The sequence below is a fragment of the Balaenoptera ricei genome, chromosome X, assembly GCF_028023285.1.
Source record: "Balaenoptera ricei isolate mBalRic1 chromosome X, mBalRic1.hap2, whole genome shotgun sequence".
In the NCBI taxonomy this organism is placed as follows: domain Eukaryota; kingdom Metazoa; phylum Chordata; class Mammalia; order Artiodactyla; family Balaenopteridae; genus Balaenoptera; species Balaenoptera ricei.
In genome coordinates, this window is record NC_082660.1 from 66,398,846 (window position 1) to 66,418,838 (window position 19,993).

Consider the following 19,993-nt stretch of genomic DNA (forward strand, 5'->3'; position numbering starts at 1 on the left):
GTTCATTTTATTGGCATATAGTTGTTTGTAGTAGTCTCTTATGATCCTTGGTGTTTCTGTGGTGTCGGTTGTAACTTCTCCTTTTTCATTTCTTATTTTATTGATTTGGGCCCTCTCCCTTTTTTTCTTGATGAGTCTGGCTAAAGGTTTATCAATTTTGTTTATCTTAAAAAAAAACAGCTTTTACTTTCATTGATCTTTTCTATTTTTTTTAGTCTCTATTTCATTTATTTCTGCTCGAATCTTTATGATTTCTTTACTTCCTTTTTTTAAACATCTTTACTGGAGTATAATTGCTTTACAATGGTATGTTAGTTTCTGCTTTATAACAAAGTGAGTCAGCTATACATATACATATATCCCCATATCTCCTCCCTCTTGCGTCTCCCTCCCAACCCCACATCCCACCCCTCTAGGTGGTCACAAAGCACCAAGCTGATCTCCCTGTGCTATGCAGCTGCTTCCCACTAGCTATCTATTTTACATTTGGTAGTATATATTAGTCCATGCCACTCTCTCACTTCGTCCCAGCTTACCCTTCCCCTTCTGCATGTCCTCAAGTCCATTGTCTTCATCTGTGTCTTTATTCCTGTCCTGCTCCTAGGTTCTTCATAACCTTTTTTTTTGGTTTGTTTTTAGACTCCATATATATGTGTTAGCATATGATATTTGTTTTTCTCTTTCTGACTTACTTCACTCTGTATGACAGACTCTAGGTCCATCCACCTCACTACAAATAACTCAATTTCATTTCTTTTTCTGGCCGAGTAATATTCCATTGTATATATGTGCCACATCTTCTTTATCCATTCATCTGTCAGTGGACACTTAGGTTGCTTCCATGTCCTGGCTATTGTAACTAGAGCTGCAATGAATATTGTGGTACATGGCTCTTTTTGAATTATGGTTTTCTCAGGGTATATGCCCAGTAGTGGGATTGCTGGGTCATATGGTAGTTCTATTTTTATTTTTTTAAGGAACCTCCATACTGTTCTCCATAGTGGCTGTATCAACTTACATTCCTACCAACAGTACAAGAGGGTTCCCTTTTCTCCACACTGTCTCCAGCATTTATTGTTTGTAGATTTATTAATGATGGCCACTCTGACTGGTGTGAGGTGGTACCCCATACTTCTTTTTTTTAATTAATTAATTTTTGGCTGCATTGGCTCTTTGTTGCTGCATGTGGGCTTTCTCTAGGTGCAGTGAGTGCAGGCTACTCTTCATTGTGGTGTGCAGGCTTCTCATTGCAGTGTCTTCTCTTGTTGCGGAGCTTGGGCTCTAGGCACGTGGGCTACAGTAGTTGTGGCATGCGGGCTCAGTAGTTGTGGCTCATGGGCTCTAGAGTGCAGACTCAGTAGTTGTGGCACATGGGCTTAGTTGCTGCATGGCATGTGGGATCTTCCCCGACCAGGGATTGAACCCATGTCCCCTGCACTGGCAGGCAGATTCCCAACCATTGCTCCACCAGGGAAGTCCCGATTTCTTTACTTCTAATTTTGGGTTTTATTTGTTTTTCTTTCTCTAGTTCCTTTAGGTATAAGGTTATGTTGTTTGATATTTTTCTTGTTTCCTGAGGTAAGCTTGTGTCACTATAAACTTCTCTCTTAGAACTGCTTTTGCTGCGTCCCATAGGTTTTGGACTGTTGTGTTTTCATTTTCATTTGTCTGTAAGTAGTTTTTTAAATTTCCATTTTGACTTCTTCAGTGATCCATGGGTTGTTTAGTCCATATAGTTTAGCCTTCACATGTTTGTGTTTTTTGCAGTTTTTTTCTTGTAGTTCATGTCTAGTCTCATAGCATTGTGGTCAGAAAAGACGCTTGATATGATTCCAATTTTCTTAAATTTACTGCAGCTTGTTTTGTGGCCTAGCAAGTGATCTATCCTGGAGAATGTTCCATGCACACTTGAAAAGAATGTGTATTCTGCTGCTTTCGGATAGAATGCTTTATATATATATATATATATATGTATATCAATTAAGTACAACTGGTCTAATGTGTCATTTAAGGCCAGTATTTTATTGTTTATTTTTTGTCTAGATTATCTATCCATTTATGTGAAGGGGGTGTTAAAGTCCCCTCCTTTTATTGTGTTACTGTCAATGAGAAAAATGAACACAAGCATACTACTAAAGGAAATCATCAAACTAAATGGGGAGAAACTAAAAGAAGAAGAAAAGAACAGGGAAAACTGACAAAAATAATCAGAAAACAGGTATAAGTACATACCTATCAATAATTACTTTAAATGTCAGTGGACTAAATGCTTCAATCAAAAGACATAGGGTGGCTGGATAAAAAAAAAAGACCTATCTATATGATGCTTACAAGAGACTCACTTCAGAACTAAAGACACATGCATACTGAAAATGAAGGGATGGAAAAAAGATATTTTATGCAGATGGAAATGATAAGAAAGGGGTGGTAGCAATAATATCAGAAAAAATCTTTAAAGCAAAGTCTAACAAAAGACAAAGAAGGGCATTATATTATGATAAAGGGATCAACACAAAAAGTGTATATTTTACTTTTTAACATTTATGAATCCAATGTAGGAGCACCTAAGTATATAAAGCAAATACAGATATAAGGGGAAAAATTGACAATACAATAATGGCAGGGAACTTTAGCACCCCAATTTCATCAAAGGACAGATCATCAAGCCCTAAAGATTTCACCAAAAAACTATTATAAATAAGAGATGGATTCAGTAAAGTTGCAGAATAGAAAATTAATACACAGAAATCTGTTGAATTTCTATACAATAATAATGAGCTATCAGAAAGAGAAGTGAAGAAAACTATCCCATCTACAGTTGTATCAAAAAGAATAATACACCCAGGAACAAATTTAGTGAGGTGAAATACCTGTACTCTGAAGAGTAGAAGATATTGTTGAAAGAAGTTGAAGAAGACACAAATAAATGGAAAGATATTTCCTGCTCATTGATTGGAAGAATTCACATTGTTTAACTGTCCATATTATTTAAAAGAATCTATACTTTCAGTGCAATTCCTGTCTGAATCTTAAGGACATTTTTCATAGAAATAGAACAAAAAATTCTAAAGTTTATGTGGAACCACAAAATACCCCAAATATTCAAAGCAACCCTGAGAAAAAAGATCAAATCTGGAGGTGTAACACTCTCTAGTTTCAAAGTGTATTACAAAGGTATAGTAATCAAAACAGCATGGTATTGGCAGAAACTCGGACATATGTGGACAATTAATTTATGATAAAGTAGCAAAGAACATACAGTGGAGAAACAATACTCTTTTCAGTAAATGATGTTGGGGAAACTTGACAGTCACATGCAAAGCAAAAAGAAAAATGAAACTAGATCACCTTGTTTCACCATAAACAAAAATCAACTGAAAATGGATTGTATGTAAGCTTTGAATGTAAGAACTGGAACCATAAAACTAGAATAAAACATAGGCAGTATGCTCTTTGAAATCAGTCTCAGCATTATCTTTCTGGATATGTCTCCTCAGGCATGGGGACCAAAACAAAAATAAACAAATGAGACTACATTAAACTAAATAGTTTCTGCCTATCAAAGGAAATCATCAACAAAACAAAAAGAGAACCTACTGAATGGGAGAAGATATTTGCATATCATATATCCAATAAGGGGTTAATGTCCAAAATATATAAAGAATTCATAGAACTCAAAAACAAAAGCAAACAACCTGATTAAAAAGGGGGGGGGGCAGAGGAAATGAATAGACATTTTCCAAAGAAGACATACAGATGGCCAACAGGCACGTGAAAAAATGTTCAACATCAGTAATTATTAGTGAAAGAAATATCTAATAAAGATAAATACATGGGAAATTGTGTAATGCCAATTTTTATTTTCTACATGATTGAAAAGATAAATGGATTAAAATTATCATTCTATTTATTGGGCACATAATTTATAAATATGTAGTCTATGTCATCAATGATAGAAGGAGGGAAGGACAGAGCTCTACTGGAGCAGAGGTTTTGTATGATATTGAAGTTAAGGTGTTATACATCCTTTTTTGTTTTTTAATTGAAGTGTAGTTGATTTACAATGTTGTGCCAATCTCTGCTGTACAGCAAAGTGACTCAGTTATACACATATAGACATTCTTTTTTAAAATATTTTTTTCCATTTTGTTTTATCCCAGGACACTGGATATAATACCCCTTGCTATACAGTAAGACCTTTTTGTTTATCCATTCTAAATGTAATAGTTTGCATCTACCAACCCCAAATTTCCAGTCCATTCCTCTCCCTCCCCCCATCCCCCTTGGCAACCACAAGTCTGATCTCTATGTCTGTGAGTGTGTTTCTGTTTTGTAGATAGGTTCATTTGTGCCGTATTTTAGATTCCACATATAAGTGATATCATATGGTATTTTTCTATTTCTGACTTGCTTCACTTAGTATGATAATCTCTGTTTGCATCCAGGTTGCTGCAAATAGCATTATTTTGATCTTTTTTATGGCTGAGTAGTATTCCATTGTTTATATGTACCACATCTTCTTTATCCATTTTCTGTCAATAGACATTTAGATTGTTTCCATATTTTGGCTATTGTTAATAGTGCTGCTGTGAACATTGGGGTGCATGTATCTTTTTGAATTATAGTTTTATCCGGTTATATGCCCAGGAGTGGGATTGCTGGATCATATGGTAATTCTATTTTTAGTTTTCTGAGGAACCTCCATACTGTTTTCCATAGTGGCTGCAGCAAATTACATTCAAGGGTGGTATACACTCTGATTAGACTGTTATAACTTTAAGGTGCTAAATGTAATGATCAGTGTAACCACAAAGTACCTATGTATAGAGTACACACTAAAAGTAATGAGAAGGGAATCAAAATGTTTCACTAGAAAAAAATCATCCAAACACAAAAGATGTCAGTAATGGTAGGAAATGAGTTACAAAAATGCCATAAGGCATATAGTAAACAAATAGCAAAATGGCAGAAGAAGTACCTCCTGATTAATAACTACTTTGAATATAAAAGGAATAAAATCTTTAATCAAAAGACATAGCTTGGCAGACTAGATAAAACATGATCAAACTCTATTGTATCTAAAAGAGACTCATTTTAGATCTAACACACAAATATACTGACAGTGAAGAAGACTCCATGCAGATAGTAACTGAAAGAGATCAGGGGTGTCTATACTAATATGAAATAAAGTAGATTTTAAATCAAGAAGTTTATAGTAGACAAAGGAAGGAATTATATATTAATAAAATATTCAATTCAACAAGAAGACATAACAATTGTAAACATTTTCAAACCTAATAACAGATCCTCAAAATGTATGAAGGAAACTGGACAGGATTGAAGGAAGAAATAGATAGTTCTTTGTAAGAGTGAGAGGCTTCAATACTTCTCTTTCTATAATGGAAATAGCAACCAAACAGAAAATAAGTAAGGAATTAGAGGACTTGAACAACTCTGAACCAAATACACCTAACAGACATATATAAAGTACATTGTACACAACAACAGCAGATTACACATTCTCTCACATGCACATGGAACTTTCTCCAGGACAGAGTATATTTTAAGCTACAAAACAAGTCTCAATAGATGTAAAAAGATGGTTATCATACAAAGTATCTTCACTGACCACAACAGGATGAAGTTAGATATCAACAACAGAAGGAACTAATAAAATCACAAATATATTAAAATTAAACAACACACTCAAACAGCCAATTTGTCAAATAAAAAATTGTAATGGAAATTAGAAAATACTTAGAGACAAGTGCAAATAAAAACACATTAAAATTATGCTATGCAGTGAAAGCAGTTGTTAGAGGAAAATGTATATCTGTAATTATGTAAATCAAAGAAGAATAAAGGTCTCAGATCAGTAACCTAACTTCACACCTGAAAGAACCAGAAAAAGAAGAGGAAACTATCCCAAAGGTAACAGAAAGAAGGAAATAATAAAGATCAAAGTGGTGATAAAATAGAGACTAAGCAAACAATAGAGAAAATTAATTAAATCAGAAGACGGTTCCTTGGAAAGATAACAAAATCACCAAACGTTTAGTAAGACTAAGAAAAAACAGGGAGAGAGAGTACATACAAATAACTAAGATGAGAAATGTAAGTGGTGACACGACAACTGACCTTAACAAAATTAAATGAATTGTAAGAAAATAGTATGAAAAATTGTACAGCAAATTAGATAACTTGGAAGAAATGGATAAATTCCTTGAAATACACAATTCACCTAAACTGATTCAAGAAGAAATAGAAAATCTCAACAGACCTAAGAAGTAAAGAGAATGAATCACTAACATAACACCTGACAACAAAATTAAGTCCTGAATTAATTTTGGTGATTTCCACCAAACATTTAAAGAAGAAATAAAAGCAATACTTTTAGTACTCTTTCAAGAAATTAAAGTACTTCCTAACTCATTCTATGAGAACAGCATTACTCTGATACAAAGCCAAATAAAGACATAACAAGGAAGAAAATTATAGATCAATATCCCTTATTAATACAGATGCAAAAGTCCTCAACAAAATATTAGAAAATCAAATCCAGTTGCATATTAAATGGATTACTCATCATGACCAAGTCAAATTTATTCCAGGAATGCAAGGGTGGTTCAACATAAGAAAATCAATCAATGTAATACATGATGTGAATAGAGCAAAGGGAAAAAAACCCTCACGATCATCTCAATTTATTCAGGAAAGGCATTTGACAAAATCCAACATCCTTTCTTGATAAAGACTCTGAAAACTGGGAATATAGGGAAAATTCCTCAACATGATACAGGACATTTATGAAAAACCCACAGTTAACATCATACTCATTGATGAAAGACTGCAAATTTTACCCCTAAGATCACTAACAAGACAAAGATACCCACTTTCATCATTTGCCATTCATGTCTTACTGGAAGTACTAGCAATAGCTATTATACAAGAAAAAAGGGGGCATCAGCACTGGAAATGAAGGGGTAAAGCTACCTCTATTCACAGATTATATGATCTAATCTTTAGAAAATCCAAAAGAATCCACCAGAAAGCTAGTAGAACTAAAAAGCAAGTTCTTCATAACTGCAGGGTACAAATGAAAACAAAAATCAGATGTATTTCTGTACACCAGCAACAATCCAAAAATGAAATTAAGAATGGAATTCCATTTATAATATCTAAAAACTTAAATCCTAGGAGAGAAAGGAAATCTTGGGGAGCTGCCATCTGCACCTCCATGACCAGCACAGCCATGCCAGAGCCAACAGGAGACCCAGGCCATCACCCCATTGCTGCTGCTTCTATCCACCTTCTTCCACGTCCTTGGACTCCTTCCAACAGCTTGCTAAAACATGATGGATTACTATGAAGTTCTATGCATGCAGAGACATGCTTCAGCCAAGGATATTAAAAAGGCTTATTGGAAACTGGCATCAGCATAGCAACCAGATAAAAATCTTGAGAAGAAAAAGAGGAGAGAAAATTCAAATAGCCAAGGTATATGAGGTGTTATCACATATTAAAAATTGGGACATCTATGACAGTATGCCAAAAACAAATGATGGAGGTGGAAGTCATTTTGACAGGCCATTTGAGTTTGGCTTCAGATTCCTTAATCCAGATGTTGTCTTCAGGAAATATTTTGGTGGAAGAGACTTTTTTTATTTGACCTCTTTGAAGACCCACTTGAGAACATATTTGGTAATTGTAGGGGCCCCATGGAAACAAAAGCTGGGGCACAGGGTCACTTTTCTCTGCCTTAAGTGGATTTCCATCTTTTGCAGGTGGATTTTCTTCTTTTGATACAAAATTTACATTGTTCAGTTCACTACGTCATGGGGGCCTCACTTCATTCTCTTCCATGTCATTTGGTGGTAGTGGGGTGGGCAATTTCAAATCTATGTCAACTTCTACTAAATTAATTAATGGCAGAAAAATCACTACAAAGAGAATTGTCAAGAATGTTGAAGAAAGATTAGAAGTTGAAAAAGATGGCCAGTTAAAGTCCTTAACAATAAAATGTAAGGAGCAGCAGCTATGCTTGGATAAGGAGTAATTGCATGCATTTAACTGAAATGTTAAACTATAAATATAGGAACATTTGTTGAAGATTTAAAATGAATTCAACTTTTAGTATAACTACCTAATGTAAGGTATTTATAAACAGTTCACTGGAGCCCCTATTTGTCATATGCTTTCGAGTTTATTGTTGGGACCACATAACAGTTCCATATTTTTTGGTCTTTAAAATTGTTGTAAATCTGTATATGCACATTGCTTTTTTATTAAATGTAATCTAAGGTGGCTTTGATTCTTTTGTACACTAACACCAGCACAGACCTTCTTTTACATTGTGTTTGAAACATGAGCCAAGTAGTGTCAGTCTGCTGTAAAGTCAATATTGCCAGGATGAATCTTACACACACACACACACACACACACACACATACACAAATTCAATTTTTTTCAGTATTTAGTAGTGAAAGACATTAATGCATTAATAGTAACACACTTTTGATTTAATATAAATTGAGGATGTTTTCTACTTGTGCATGAATGCTGGCAACTTAGTACATTTTGACAATTGTTTAAACATGTAATGATAAGCTTAGATTTAAAAAAGTAAAGCTGGTAAGCTGGGTCTTCGTCATTTGCTTAAAAAAAAGAATGGAAATGTGAATGTGTTTGATGCATTCTTTCCTGAGTGGGACCTGTAAAAACTTAATTAATTTAATTAATTTATGAATTAAATTCTCAGTAATAAATTTAGGCAAAAGGCTAGTACACCAAAAATTATAAAACATTTTGCTGAGAGAAATTAAAGAAGAACTAAATAAATGCAAAGACATCCTGTGTTTATGGATTGGAAAACTTAATACTGTTAAGATGAGAATGCTACTCAAAATGATCTACAGATTCAATGCAATCATCAGAATTTTAATGACTTTTTGGGTAGAAATCAAAAAACCCATCCTAAGATTCATATGGAATCTCGAGTCCATGTTGGCCAAAACAATCTTGAAAGAGATGAATAAATTTGGAGGACTTGCAATTCCAAACTTCAAAACTTACTACAAAGCTACAGTAGGTAAAACAGGATGGTACTGGTGTTAAGGACAGACATAGAGATAGATGGAATAGTATATAAAGGCCAGAAATAAACCCTCACATATATAATCGATTTGTTTTTGACAAATGTGCCAAGACCATTTAGTAGGGAAAGGACAGTTTTTTTCATAATTGGTGCTTGGAAAACTGCATGGATATTCACATGTAAAAGAATGAAACTCGACCCTCATACCATATACATAAATTAACTCAAAATGGATCAAAGATCTACATTTATATTGCAAAACTTTAAAGCTCTTAGAAGAAAACACTGCAGAAAATCCTAATGACATTGGATGTGGCAATGATTTCATGAATATGACACCAAATGCACAAGAGATAAATGAAAAAATAATGGGGCTTCATGAAAATTAAGAAATTTTATGCATCAAATGATCCTATGAAGAAAGCAGAAAGACAATCTGAAGAATGCTATAGAATATTTTCAAACCATAAATCTGATAAGAGATTAGTACCCAGGATACATAAAAACATTTAAAACTCAACAATAGAAAGACAAACAAACCCACCCAAAATTGGGTAAAGGTCTTAAGTACACATTTCTCCAAAGAAGATATACAACCTGCTGATAAGTTCATGAAAAGATGTTGAACATGATTAGTCATCAGGGAAATATAAATAAAAACCACAGCGAAATACCATTTCACACCTACAAAGGATGTCTATAATTTTAAAAAAAAGAAAACAAGTGTTGTCAAGAATATGGAGAATTTGGAATCCTTGTGCATTTCTGGTGGGAATGTAAAAAGGTGTAATTGCTATGAAAAACAGTGGCAATTTTTCAAAAAGTTCAATATAGAACTACCAAATGACACATCAATTCCACTCGTAGGTTTATATCCAAAAGAACTCAAAACAGGAACTCAGATATTTGTAACAAGTTTCATAGCAGCATTATTCACAATAACCAAAAGGTGGAAACAACCGAAGTGTCAATCAACAGGTGAATGGATAAACTATATGTAGTATATTCATACAATGGAATATCATCCTGTCATAAAAAGGAATTACATTTTGATATACGATATACCATGGGTGAACTTGAAAACATTATGCTTAGTGAAATAAGCCAGATACAGATGAAAATATAATATTGTATCCTTTCACTTTTATGACACACCTAGAATAGGCAAATTCATAGAGACAGAAAGTAGAACAGAGATTACCAGAGGCTGGGGGCAAGGGATGGGGTTAGAAGCTCAAGTTTTTGTTTAATGTGTATGGGGGTTTTGTTGGGATGATGAAAATGTTTTGGGTATTGATTTAGTAGTGATGTTTACAAAACATTGTGAGTATATTTAATGCCACTTACAAATGATTAAGATGATAAAAAATTATGTATATTTTACCACAATAAAAATGAAAAAGAAATTAAGGCATTTCCAGATCTACAAAAACTGAGATTTTTTTTTACTAGCAGACCTGCCCTTCAACGAATGCTAAAGAGAGTCCTTTAGTTTGAAATATATGGATACTAGACAGTAACTCAACTCGACATGAAGAAATAAAGAACAGCAAGAAAGGTAACTAAATAGGTAAATTTAAAAGCCAGTATTATTGTATTGTTGGCTTATAACTCCTTTTTCCCTATATGATTTAAAAGACAGTTGCAAAAAGCAGTAATTATAAATCTGCATTAATGGGAACACAACATGTAAAGATGTATTCTGTGGCAACAGAAGCATACAGGTTGGGAGAGGAATGGAGATATAGAAGCAAAATGTGTACTATTGAAATTATGTCAGTGTTACTCTGAACTAGATTGTTATAAATTAAGATGTTAATTGTAATCCTAAGACAACCAGTAAGATAATGATTAAAAGATATAGTAAAAGAAATGACAAGGGAATGAAAATAATACACTAGAAAATATCTATTTAATACTAAAAAAGGAAATAAGTATGGAGAAACCAAAAAGACATAAGATGTGGAACATTAATATCCAAATGCTACAAATAAGTCCTTCCTTATCCATAATTACTTTAGATGTAAGTGGATTAACCTCTCCAATTAAAAGGCAGAGATTGGCAGAATGGATTTTTTAAAAAAATGATCCAACTAAATGCTGTCTACAGATACTTTAGTTTTAATGACACATATTGTTTGAAAGTAAAAATATAGTGTATGGAAACAGTACTCACAAGAGAGCTGAAGTTCATATGCTAATATCAGACAAAATAGACTTTGAAATGAAATTGTCACTAGAGAGAAAGGACATTTTTTTTTTGGCCGTGTTGGGTCTTCATTGCTGCACGCGGGCTTTCTCTAGTTGCAGTGAGCGGGGGCTACTCTTCGTTGTGGTGCATGGGCTTCTCATTGCGGTGGCTTCTCTTGTTGCAGAGCACGGGCTCTAGGTGCACGGGCTTCAGTAGTTGCAGCACGTGGGCTCAGTAGTTGTGGTGCGTGGGCTCTAGGGCACACAGGCTTCCGTAGTTCTGGCACGCAGGCTCCATAGTTGTGGCTCACAGGCTCTAGAGTGCAGACTTAGTAGTTGTGGCACACAGGCTAGTTGCTCCATGGCGTGTGGAATCTTCTGGGACCAGGGATCGAACCCGTGTCCCCTGCATTGGTAGGCGGATCCTTAAACACTGCACCACCAGGGAAGTCCTGAGAAAGGACGTTATATAATGATGAAATCATCAATCCCTGGAAAAAATATAATAATTTAAGCACCTCACAACAGAGCTCCAAAATATATAAAGTAAAAACGGAGAGAATGGAAGGGAAAAATAGGTAATTTAATCATAAGAGTTGGATATGTCAATACCCTACTTTCAATACTGGACAGAAAAACTAGATAGAAGATCAGCAAGGAAATGTAAGACTTAAACATCCCTAATTACCAAGCAGACCTAATAGTTACCTATAGAACACTTCACCCAATTTCATCAGAATATTATTCTCAAGTGAACCTGGAACATTGTGCATGATAGATTGTATCTTAAGACATTAACATGTGTTAATAAATTTTAAAAGGATTTAAATCATACAAAGTAAGTGTTGTAATTAAAGTGAAATGAAATATGAAATTAGTAACCGAAGGAAATTTAGAAAAACCACAAAATGTGGAAATCAAGCAACACACTACCAAATAAGGAATGGGTTAAAAAAGAAATCATAAGGGAATGTAAAATGGTGCATTTGCTGTGGAAAATAAAGTTTGGCAGTTGCTCAAAAAGGTAAAATAAAGTTACTTTATGACACAGGAATTCCTCTTCTAGGTATATATCCAAGAGAAATGAAAACATATGTCCATACAATACTTGTACATGACTGGTTATAAGAGCATTATTCATAATAGCCAAAAAATGAATATAACCCAAATGTATTCAATACATTAAATGTTGGATGGACAAACAAAATGGATGTGGACAAATAAAATGTGGCATAACCATCCAAAGGAATATTATACAGAAATAAAACAAAATGAAGAACTGATATATGCTGCAAGATGGATAAACCTTGAAAACTTGCTAAGTGAAAGAAGCCATATACAAGAGGCTACACATTCTATGATTCCATTTATATGAAATAATCAGAATAGACAAATCTGTAGAGACAGAAATCTATAGAGATAGAAATCTGTAGAGTAGTTATTGCTATCAAATGGGAGGAGAGACAAACTAGGACTAACTACTAATAGGTATGGCTTGGTTTTGGGGATGGGGGTATCAATAGAAATGTTCTGGAATTAGGTAGTGGAGATGGTTGCACAACCTAGTGACTGTCCCAAAAACCAAGGAAGTGTACCCTTTAAAGTGGTGAATTTTACCTCGTATAAAGTACATGTGAATTTTAAAACCCTATAGGTCCCCCATGTGGCCACAAATTATTTACAATCCTCCCACATGCAAAATACACTTACCCACTACAAAGGCCCACAAAAGTCTCATCTCACTATACCATCGGCTCAAAGTCCGTGAAATCATCATCTAAATCAGATCCATGCACAGATGAAGTTTCTCAGGTATACTTTCTTAAGTAAATCACCTCAAGTATAGTTCTCCTTGATCTGAATTATGTGCACTCCATTTGCCCAACATACAGGGTCGAGACTGATAAAGAAAACCCCTATGGGTATTCCTATTCAAATAGGGAGAAAATGTGAAGCAAAAAGAAGAACATAGAAATTCTGAAATCCAGACAGGAAAATTTTGGAAATTTCTTCATTAAGGACTCAGCCCCATTCCTGCCCAGGAATGGCTCAGTACTTACTCATTGTTCTTGGTTCCACCCTTTGAGTCATCCTTCCTTTTATTTGCTAGGTAAGCTATATTTTCAACTACGTAGTTTTTGTGGTTTGCTCCCTGCTAGTAGGTTTCGGAGGTTCAAAGTCCTTTTTTCCTTTTTGTTGTGTTTTTATCCCTGTCAGTGAAAGTTGGTGGTATGTCAGGAAATGTAATTCTTTTAAAATCATTTTGGTCTCCTATGAATAAACACCACACCCTGAATTTCTTCCAATTAAACCCTTCTTCACCCTGGTCTTATGTCAGGAGGGTTGTATAATAAAGTTTTTATGTTTCTTAGATACTCTTGTTTGATGAAGATACACTTAGGCACACCCTTAAACTCTAAAGTGCTTTTTTTGTTCAACTTAATATTCTAAAGCAGAACATTCTATCCTTTTGATGCCTTAACAAAGGATTTTAGAGCTATACCCTCAGCTTCACCTTGAGAGCATACAGTATTTTTCTGGCAGGACCCTGGATTTGATCGTTACTTGGAAGCCGTTTCTTAACTTCAACATACTTTGCCTTTAGGAGAGACTGAGAATTTTCCAAACCGTTAGGTCTAAACTTGTTCATGATTAATACTCCTTCTTTTTTCTTAGTTTTTTAAGGAACCTCCATACTGTTCTCCATAGTGACTGTATCAATTTACATTCCCACCAACAGTGCAAGAGGGCTCCCTTTTCTCCACACCCTCTCCAGCATTTATTGTTTGTAGATTTTTTGATGATGGCCATTCTGATCGGTGTGAGAGGATATCTCAAAGTAGTTTTGATTTCCATTTCTCTAACGATTAGTAATGTTGAGCATGCTTTCATATGTTTGCTGGCAATCTGTATATCTTCTTTGGAGAAATGTCTATTTAGGTCTTCTGCCCATTTTTGGATTGGGTTGTTTGTTTTTTTGATATTGAGCTGCATGAGCTGCTTGTAAATCTTGGAGATTAATGCTTTGTCAGTTGCTTCATTTGCAAATATTTTCTCCCATTCTGAGGGTTGTCTTTTGGTCTTGTTTACGGTTTCCTTTGCTGTGCAAAAGCTTTTAAGTTTCATTAGGTCCCATTTGTTTATTTTTGTTTTTATTTCCACTTCTCTAGGAGCTGGGTCAAAAAGGATCTTGCTGTGATTTATGTCACAGAGTGTTCTGCCTATGTTTTCCTCTAAGAGTTTGATAGTGTCTGGCCTTACATTTAGGTCTTTAATCCATTTTGAGTTTATTTTTGTGTATGGTGTTAGGGAGTGTTCTAATTTCATACTTTTACATGTACCTGTCCAGTTTTCCCAGCACCACTTATTGAAGAGGCTGTCTTTCTCCACTGTATATTCTTGCCTCCTTTATCAAAGATAAGGTGACCATATGTGCTTGGGTTTATCTGTGGGCTTTCTATCCTGTTGCATTGATCTATATTTCTGTTTTTGTGCCAGTACCATACTGTCTTGATTACTGTAGCTTTGTAGTATAGTCTGAAGTCAGGGAGCCTGATTCCTCCAGCTCTGTTTCTCATTCTCAAGATTGCTTTGGCTATTCGGGGTCTTTTGTGTTTCTATACAAATTGTGAAATTTTTTGTTCTAGTATGACCCAGCAATCCCGCTACTGGGCATATACCCTGAGAAAACCATAATTCAAAAAGAGTCATGTACCAAAATGTTCATTGCAGCTCTATTTACAATAGCCAGGACGTGGAAGCAATGTAAGTGTCCATCAACAGATGAATGGATAAAGAAGATGTGGCACATATATACAATGGAATATTAGCCATAAAAAGAAACGAAATTGAGTTATTTGTAGTGAGGTGGATGGACCTACAGTCTGTCATACAGAGTGAAGTAAGTCAGAAAGAGAAAATCAAATACCATGTGCTAACACCTATATATGGAATCTAAGAAAAAAAAAAAGGTCATGAAGAGCCTAGGTGCAAGACGGGAACAAAGACACAGACCTACTAGAGAATGGACTTGAGGCTATGGGGAGGGGGAAGGGTAAGCTGTGACAAAGTGAAAGAGTGGCATGGACATATATACGCTACCAAACGTAAAATAGATAGCTAGTGGGAAGCAGCCGCATAGCACAGGGAGATCAGCTTGGTGGTTTGTGACTACCTAGAGGGGTGGGATAGGGAGGGTGGGAGGGAGGGAGACGCAAGAGGGAAGAGATATGGGAACATATGTGTATATATATATATATAACTGATTCATTTTGTTATAAAGCAGAAACTAACACACCATTGTAAAGCAATTATACTCAAATAAAGATGTTTAAAAAAAGTACTCCTTCTTTCAGTTTCTCTCTCCTCTCACATTTTACTATAAGCATCAAGAAACCAGGTAGCAACTTTAACACTTTGCATATTTTCTTCTCTCCTTGTTATTGCAGGCAACAATGTTGATAAAATGTTGCTTTAATCTGCATAAAAGTTCTTTATGAGATATATGACTTGCAATTATTTTCTCCCAATCTGTAGCTTGACATTTCTTCCTTTAGTGATTTTTTAAAGAAAGTCACATTTAGGTATAATTGACATATATGTAAAGTGCATATGTTTAAAGCATACAATTTGATAAGTTTTTACATATGTGAAACTCATATTCCAGATAATGAGCATATCTATCATCAGGAAAAGTCCTCCTGCCTGTTTTATAATGCCTTCCTCCCACCCCTCAACAACACTGCCATATATCTACTGGTAACCACTGACCTGTTTTTGGTCAGTAGAGAATAGTTTGCATTTTAAAAATTATATAAGTTAAATAGTGCAGAATATATTCATTTTGGTTTGGCTTTTTTCATTCACAATAATTTTTTGAGATTCATACATATTTTTGCATGTATCAATATGGTTATACCTGTTGGGTTTTTACTATTTAACTTTATTAATTTTATCATGAATGCACACAAGAGGTAATCTGATTCAGAGTCAGATTTCTTATTAATTATCTTACAGTAAATAATAAGTGAGTAGCCTCTTGCCCCAGATCCTATCCCTGGAATGACACGAGGAAGTCCAGTGTAGCTGGACACTCCATGGAGCAGGAGACTGAGAACAATGGATTTTCTCCATTTATATACAGGAGAGAGACAACCATCTACCTCCATCTGGAAAGAACAGAAAAAGAAAACTTTTGCTACTTTGAGATGGAATGGAAAGTATCCTAGGTTCTCATATATCTTTTTGGAACGTAAATATGTCTTCCAAAAGCCAGATAAACGCAAATGTCTCTGACTTTCACAACCTAGAAATCTGCCCAAAGTCTGGTATTCATACCTTTTGAAAGACAAATGCCTATCAAAGTAATGCTCTAGTCTTGCCAGATAATTTTTTTCAAGTCATCTTCCACTCCTACTCAGACCTTTTGTTGAGAAGGGTTGGGTGCAAGAATGACAAAAGGCTTTTCAAAGAAAAGCTTTTTCATATAAATTAAAGAGAGTTAAGTCTAAGTCTTGTAAGCCCTTTTCCAGCTCATCAGACTTGGGGTCATTGTTAGGAGGAAGAAAGATAAAACATGATCAGGGCAAAATATAAAATATTCAAAATATTTCAAAATTGATTTATATGATCCCCTTTCATCCACAATGGTGTGTTGGACTCATGCTCCTGTGTTCTGAACTCTTGTAAATTGATAGCAAAGTAAGGATTGGATATTAATTCTTTTTGAGTACTGCCTTGATTTCTGGTTCCAGCTTCTGTTGGTTTAATGGTCTGACCATTCAGTGATCTCTGTAAATGGATTGATGGTTCATAAAGATCTTGTCTCTGTTGGGTAAAAGACAACAGAAAATCTCATTAAGGTCTTTTGTCTATTTTAAGTTTAATTTAATTAATAATTCATTTCCACCAAAGGGGCACAGCTCTTTGATATTGTCCAGTGAGTTTTAAAATTTTCTGCTGAAATGTTAAAATTAAAACTAAAAACTCTGTGTCTGTATGTATGTGTCTGGGAGTATGTAATATTTTCCCATCTCCACATAGTATTATCAAATTTTATTATAAAATCTATTAAAGGAGCTAAAAGTACAAAATTCTTAAGAAAAAACATAGAGGTAAATCTTCATGGACTTGAAATTGGCATTGGCCTCTGAGATATGACACCAAAAGCAGAAGCAACAAATGAAAATTGGATTTCAACAAAATTAAAGATTTTTTGCATCAATTTTTAATTGAGATATAATTGACATATAACATGATATTAGTTTCAGGTATGCAACATGATTTGATATTTATATATGTTGTGAAATGATCACCACAATGTCTAGTTAGCATCCATCACCATACATAGTTACAAATTTTTTTTCTTGTGATGAGGACTTTTAAGATCTACACTCTTAGCAACTTTCAAAAATGCAATACCATATTATTAACTGTAGTCACCATGCTGTACATTACATACCCATGACTTATAACTGGAAATTTGTACGTTTTGATCCCCTTCATCCATTTCTCCTACCCCCCAGCCCCCACCTCTGGCAACCATCAATCTTTTCTCTGTATCTATGAATTTTGTTTGTTGTTGTTGTTATATAGTTGTTTAATTCCACATTTAAGTGAGATCATATGGTATTTGTCTTTTCCTGTCTGACTTATATCACTTAGCATAATGCCCTCAAGGACCATCCATATTGTTGCATGTTGTGTAGGGTGTAAGGTAGTAGTCCAGTTTCATTTTCTGCATGTGGTTGTCCAGTTTTCCCAACACGATTTATTGAAGGGACTGTCCTTTCCTGATTGTATATTCTTGGCTCTTCTGTCATAAACTAATTGACCATAATTGTGTGGGTTTATTTCTGGCTTCTCTATTCTGTTTCGTGTATCTCAATTTTTAAAAAAAGAATACTTTTTCATACATTTTTATCCTACTTGGCCACATTCTTTCTAAACTAATTTGGGTTTACTGATTGAATAATCTAGCATTGCTTCTGCTTAATGTTTAAGATTATAAAATATGTAAATTTGTAATAACAAACTTGAATCATTATTCTGACAAATATTATTTCAAAAGTAATTATACTTTGTAGTATGTCAGCTTGAAGACGATCTCCAAAATATTCAGGTAACTTAAGACCTTAAACTGATGCTAAATTTATCTAAATAATGTATATTTGTTAGATACTAAGATAATTTTTAAGAAAGATAAATACTGAAACTTCAATTACTAACCTTAATTTTAGGTTTGTTTACTTTTTGCCCCTGTATTCATATGGTAGAGGATATCCTATGTAATATACCTTTATATATATATATATATAGATATATATATACACTTCTTAATGAAAATGTCCATTTTTGCCACTTGTAGATGATGTACTAGAAAGGTGCTTTATGGATATAGAGTACTACGGAAGGTTGATGGGAAGGGAATTTTATTTGTCAGTGTCAAAGTTGGCTAACATTTGATAGGTTTATTTAAAATATTTTCAAAAAGAATTTTAGCATCAAATATTATACTAATACAAATCTAAAGTTTTATTTTCTTTCTGCTAAAACAACACAATTTTCTTGAAATATTGGCCTACTCTCTTCTAATTTACATTTTAAAAATTGAGGTGATATTCACATAACAGAAAACTAACCATTTTAAAGTGAAAATTTTAGTGCAATTTAGTTCATTCATAATGTTGTGCAACCATTACCACTATGAATTTCCAGAATATTGTCATTGACACAAAAGAAAACCCTTTGTCACACCCCATTTCCCTCTCCCCGCAACTCTTGGCAACCACTAATCACTTTTCTGTATTATGGATTTGCCTTTTCTGGATATTTTATATAAATGGAATCATGTGATATGTAACCTTTTCTGCTTGGCTTCTACTTAGATTGAAGTTTTCAAGGTTCATCTATGTTGTGTATCATGTAACAGTATTTCAATCTATTTATGGCTAAATATTTTTTATAGCTGAATATGGATATACCACATATTCTTACCATTCCCCTCTGGATGAAATTTGTGATGTTTTCACCTTTGGCTATAGTATATAGTGCTACTATGAACATTTATGTACAAGTTTTTGTTTGAATACAGGTTTCCAATTCTTTTGGCTAGATATCTAGGAGTGGAATTGCTGGGTCATGGGATAATTCTATGTTTAACTTTAGAGTAACCACCAAACTTGTTTCCCACAGTGACTGATCCGTTTTACATTTCCACCACCATTGTACAAGTGTTCCAATTTTTCTACATCCTCACTGACACACTACTTTCCGCATTTTTCTCGTACAGCTGTCTTAGTGTATGTGAACTGGTATCTCATTGTGCTTTTGATTTGCATTTTCCTAAGGATTAGGTTGTTGAGCATCTTTTCATGTGCTTTTTAGGTATTTGTATGTCTTCTCTGGAGAAACGTCTGTTCAAGTCCTTTGCCCATTTTTATTTTTATTTTTATTATTTTTAACATCTTTATTGGAGTATAATTGCTTGACAATGGTGTGTTAGTTTCTGCTTTCAAACAAAGTGAATCAGTTATACATATACATATGTTCCCATATCTCTTCCCTCTTGAGTCTCCCTCCCTCCCACCCTCCCTATGCCACCCCTCTAGGTGGTCACAAAGCACAGAGCTGATCTCCCTGTGCTATGCAGCTACTTCCCACTAGCTATCTATTTTACGTTTGGTAGTGTATATATGTCCATGCCACTCT

The 19,993-nt window shown here is 34.4% G+C and overlaps 1 long non-coding RNA gene and 1 pseudogene across 1 annotated transcript in view; both read left to right on the plus strand.

Annotated features, from left to right (window-relative positions):
* Positions 1-8,175, plus strand: part of LOC132357017 (dnaJ homolog subfamily B member 6-like) — a 121,196-nt pseudogene extending 113,021 nt beyond the window's left edge.
* The window catches only part of LOC132357018 (uncharacterized), a 46,754-nt gene that overhangs the window by 9,339 nt on the left and 17,422 nt on the right, over positions 1-19,993 (plus strand). The window lies entirely within an intron of this gene.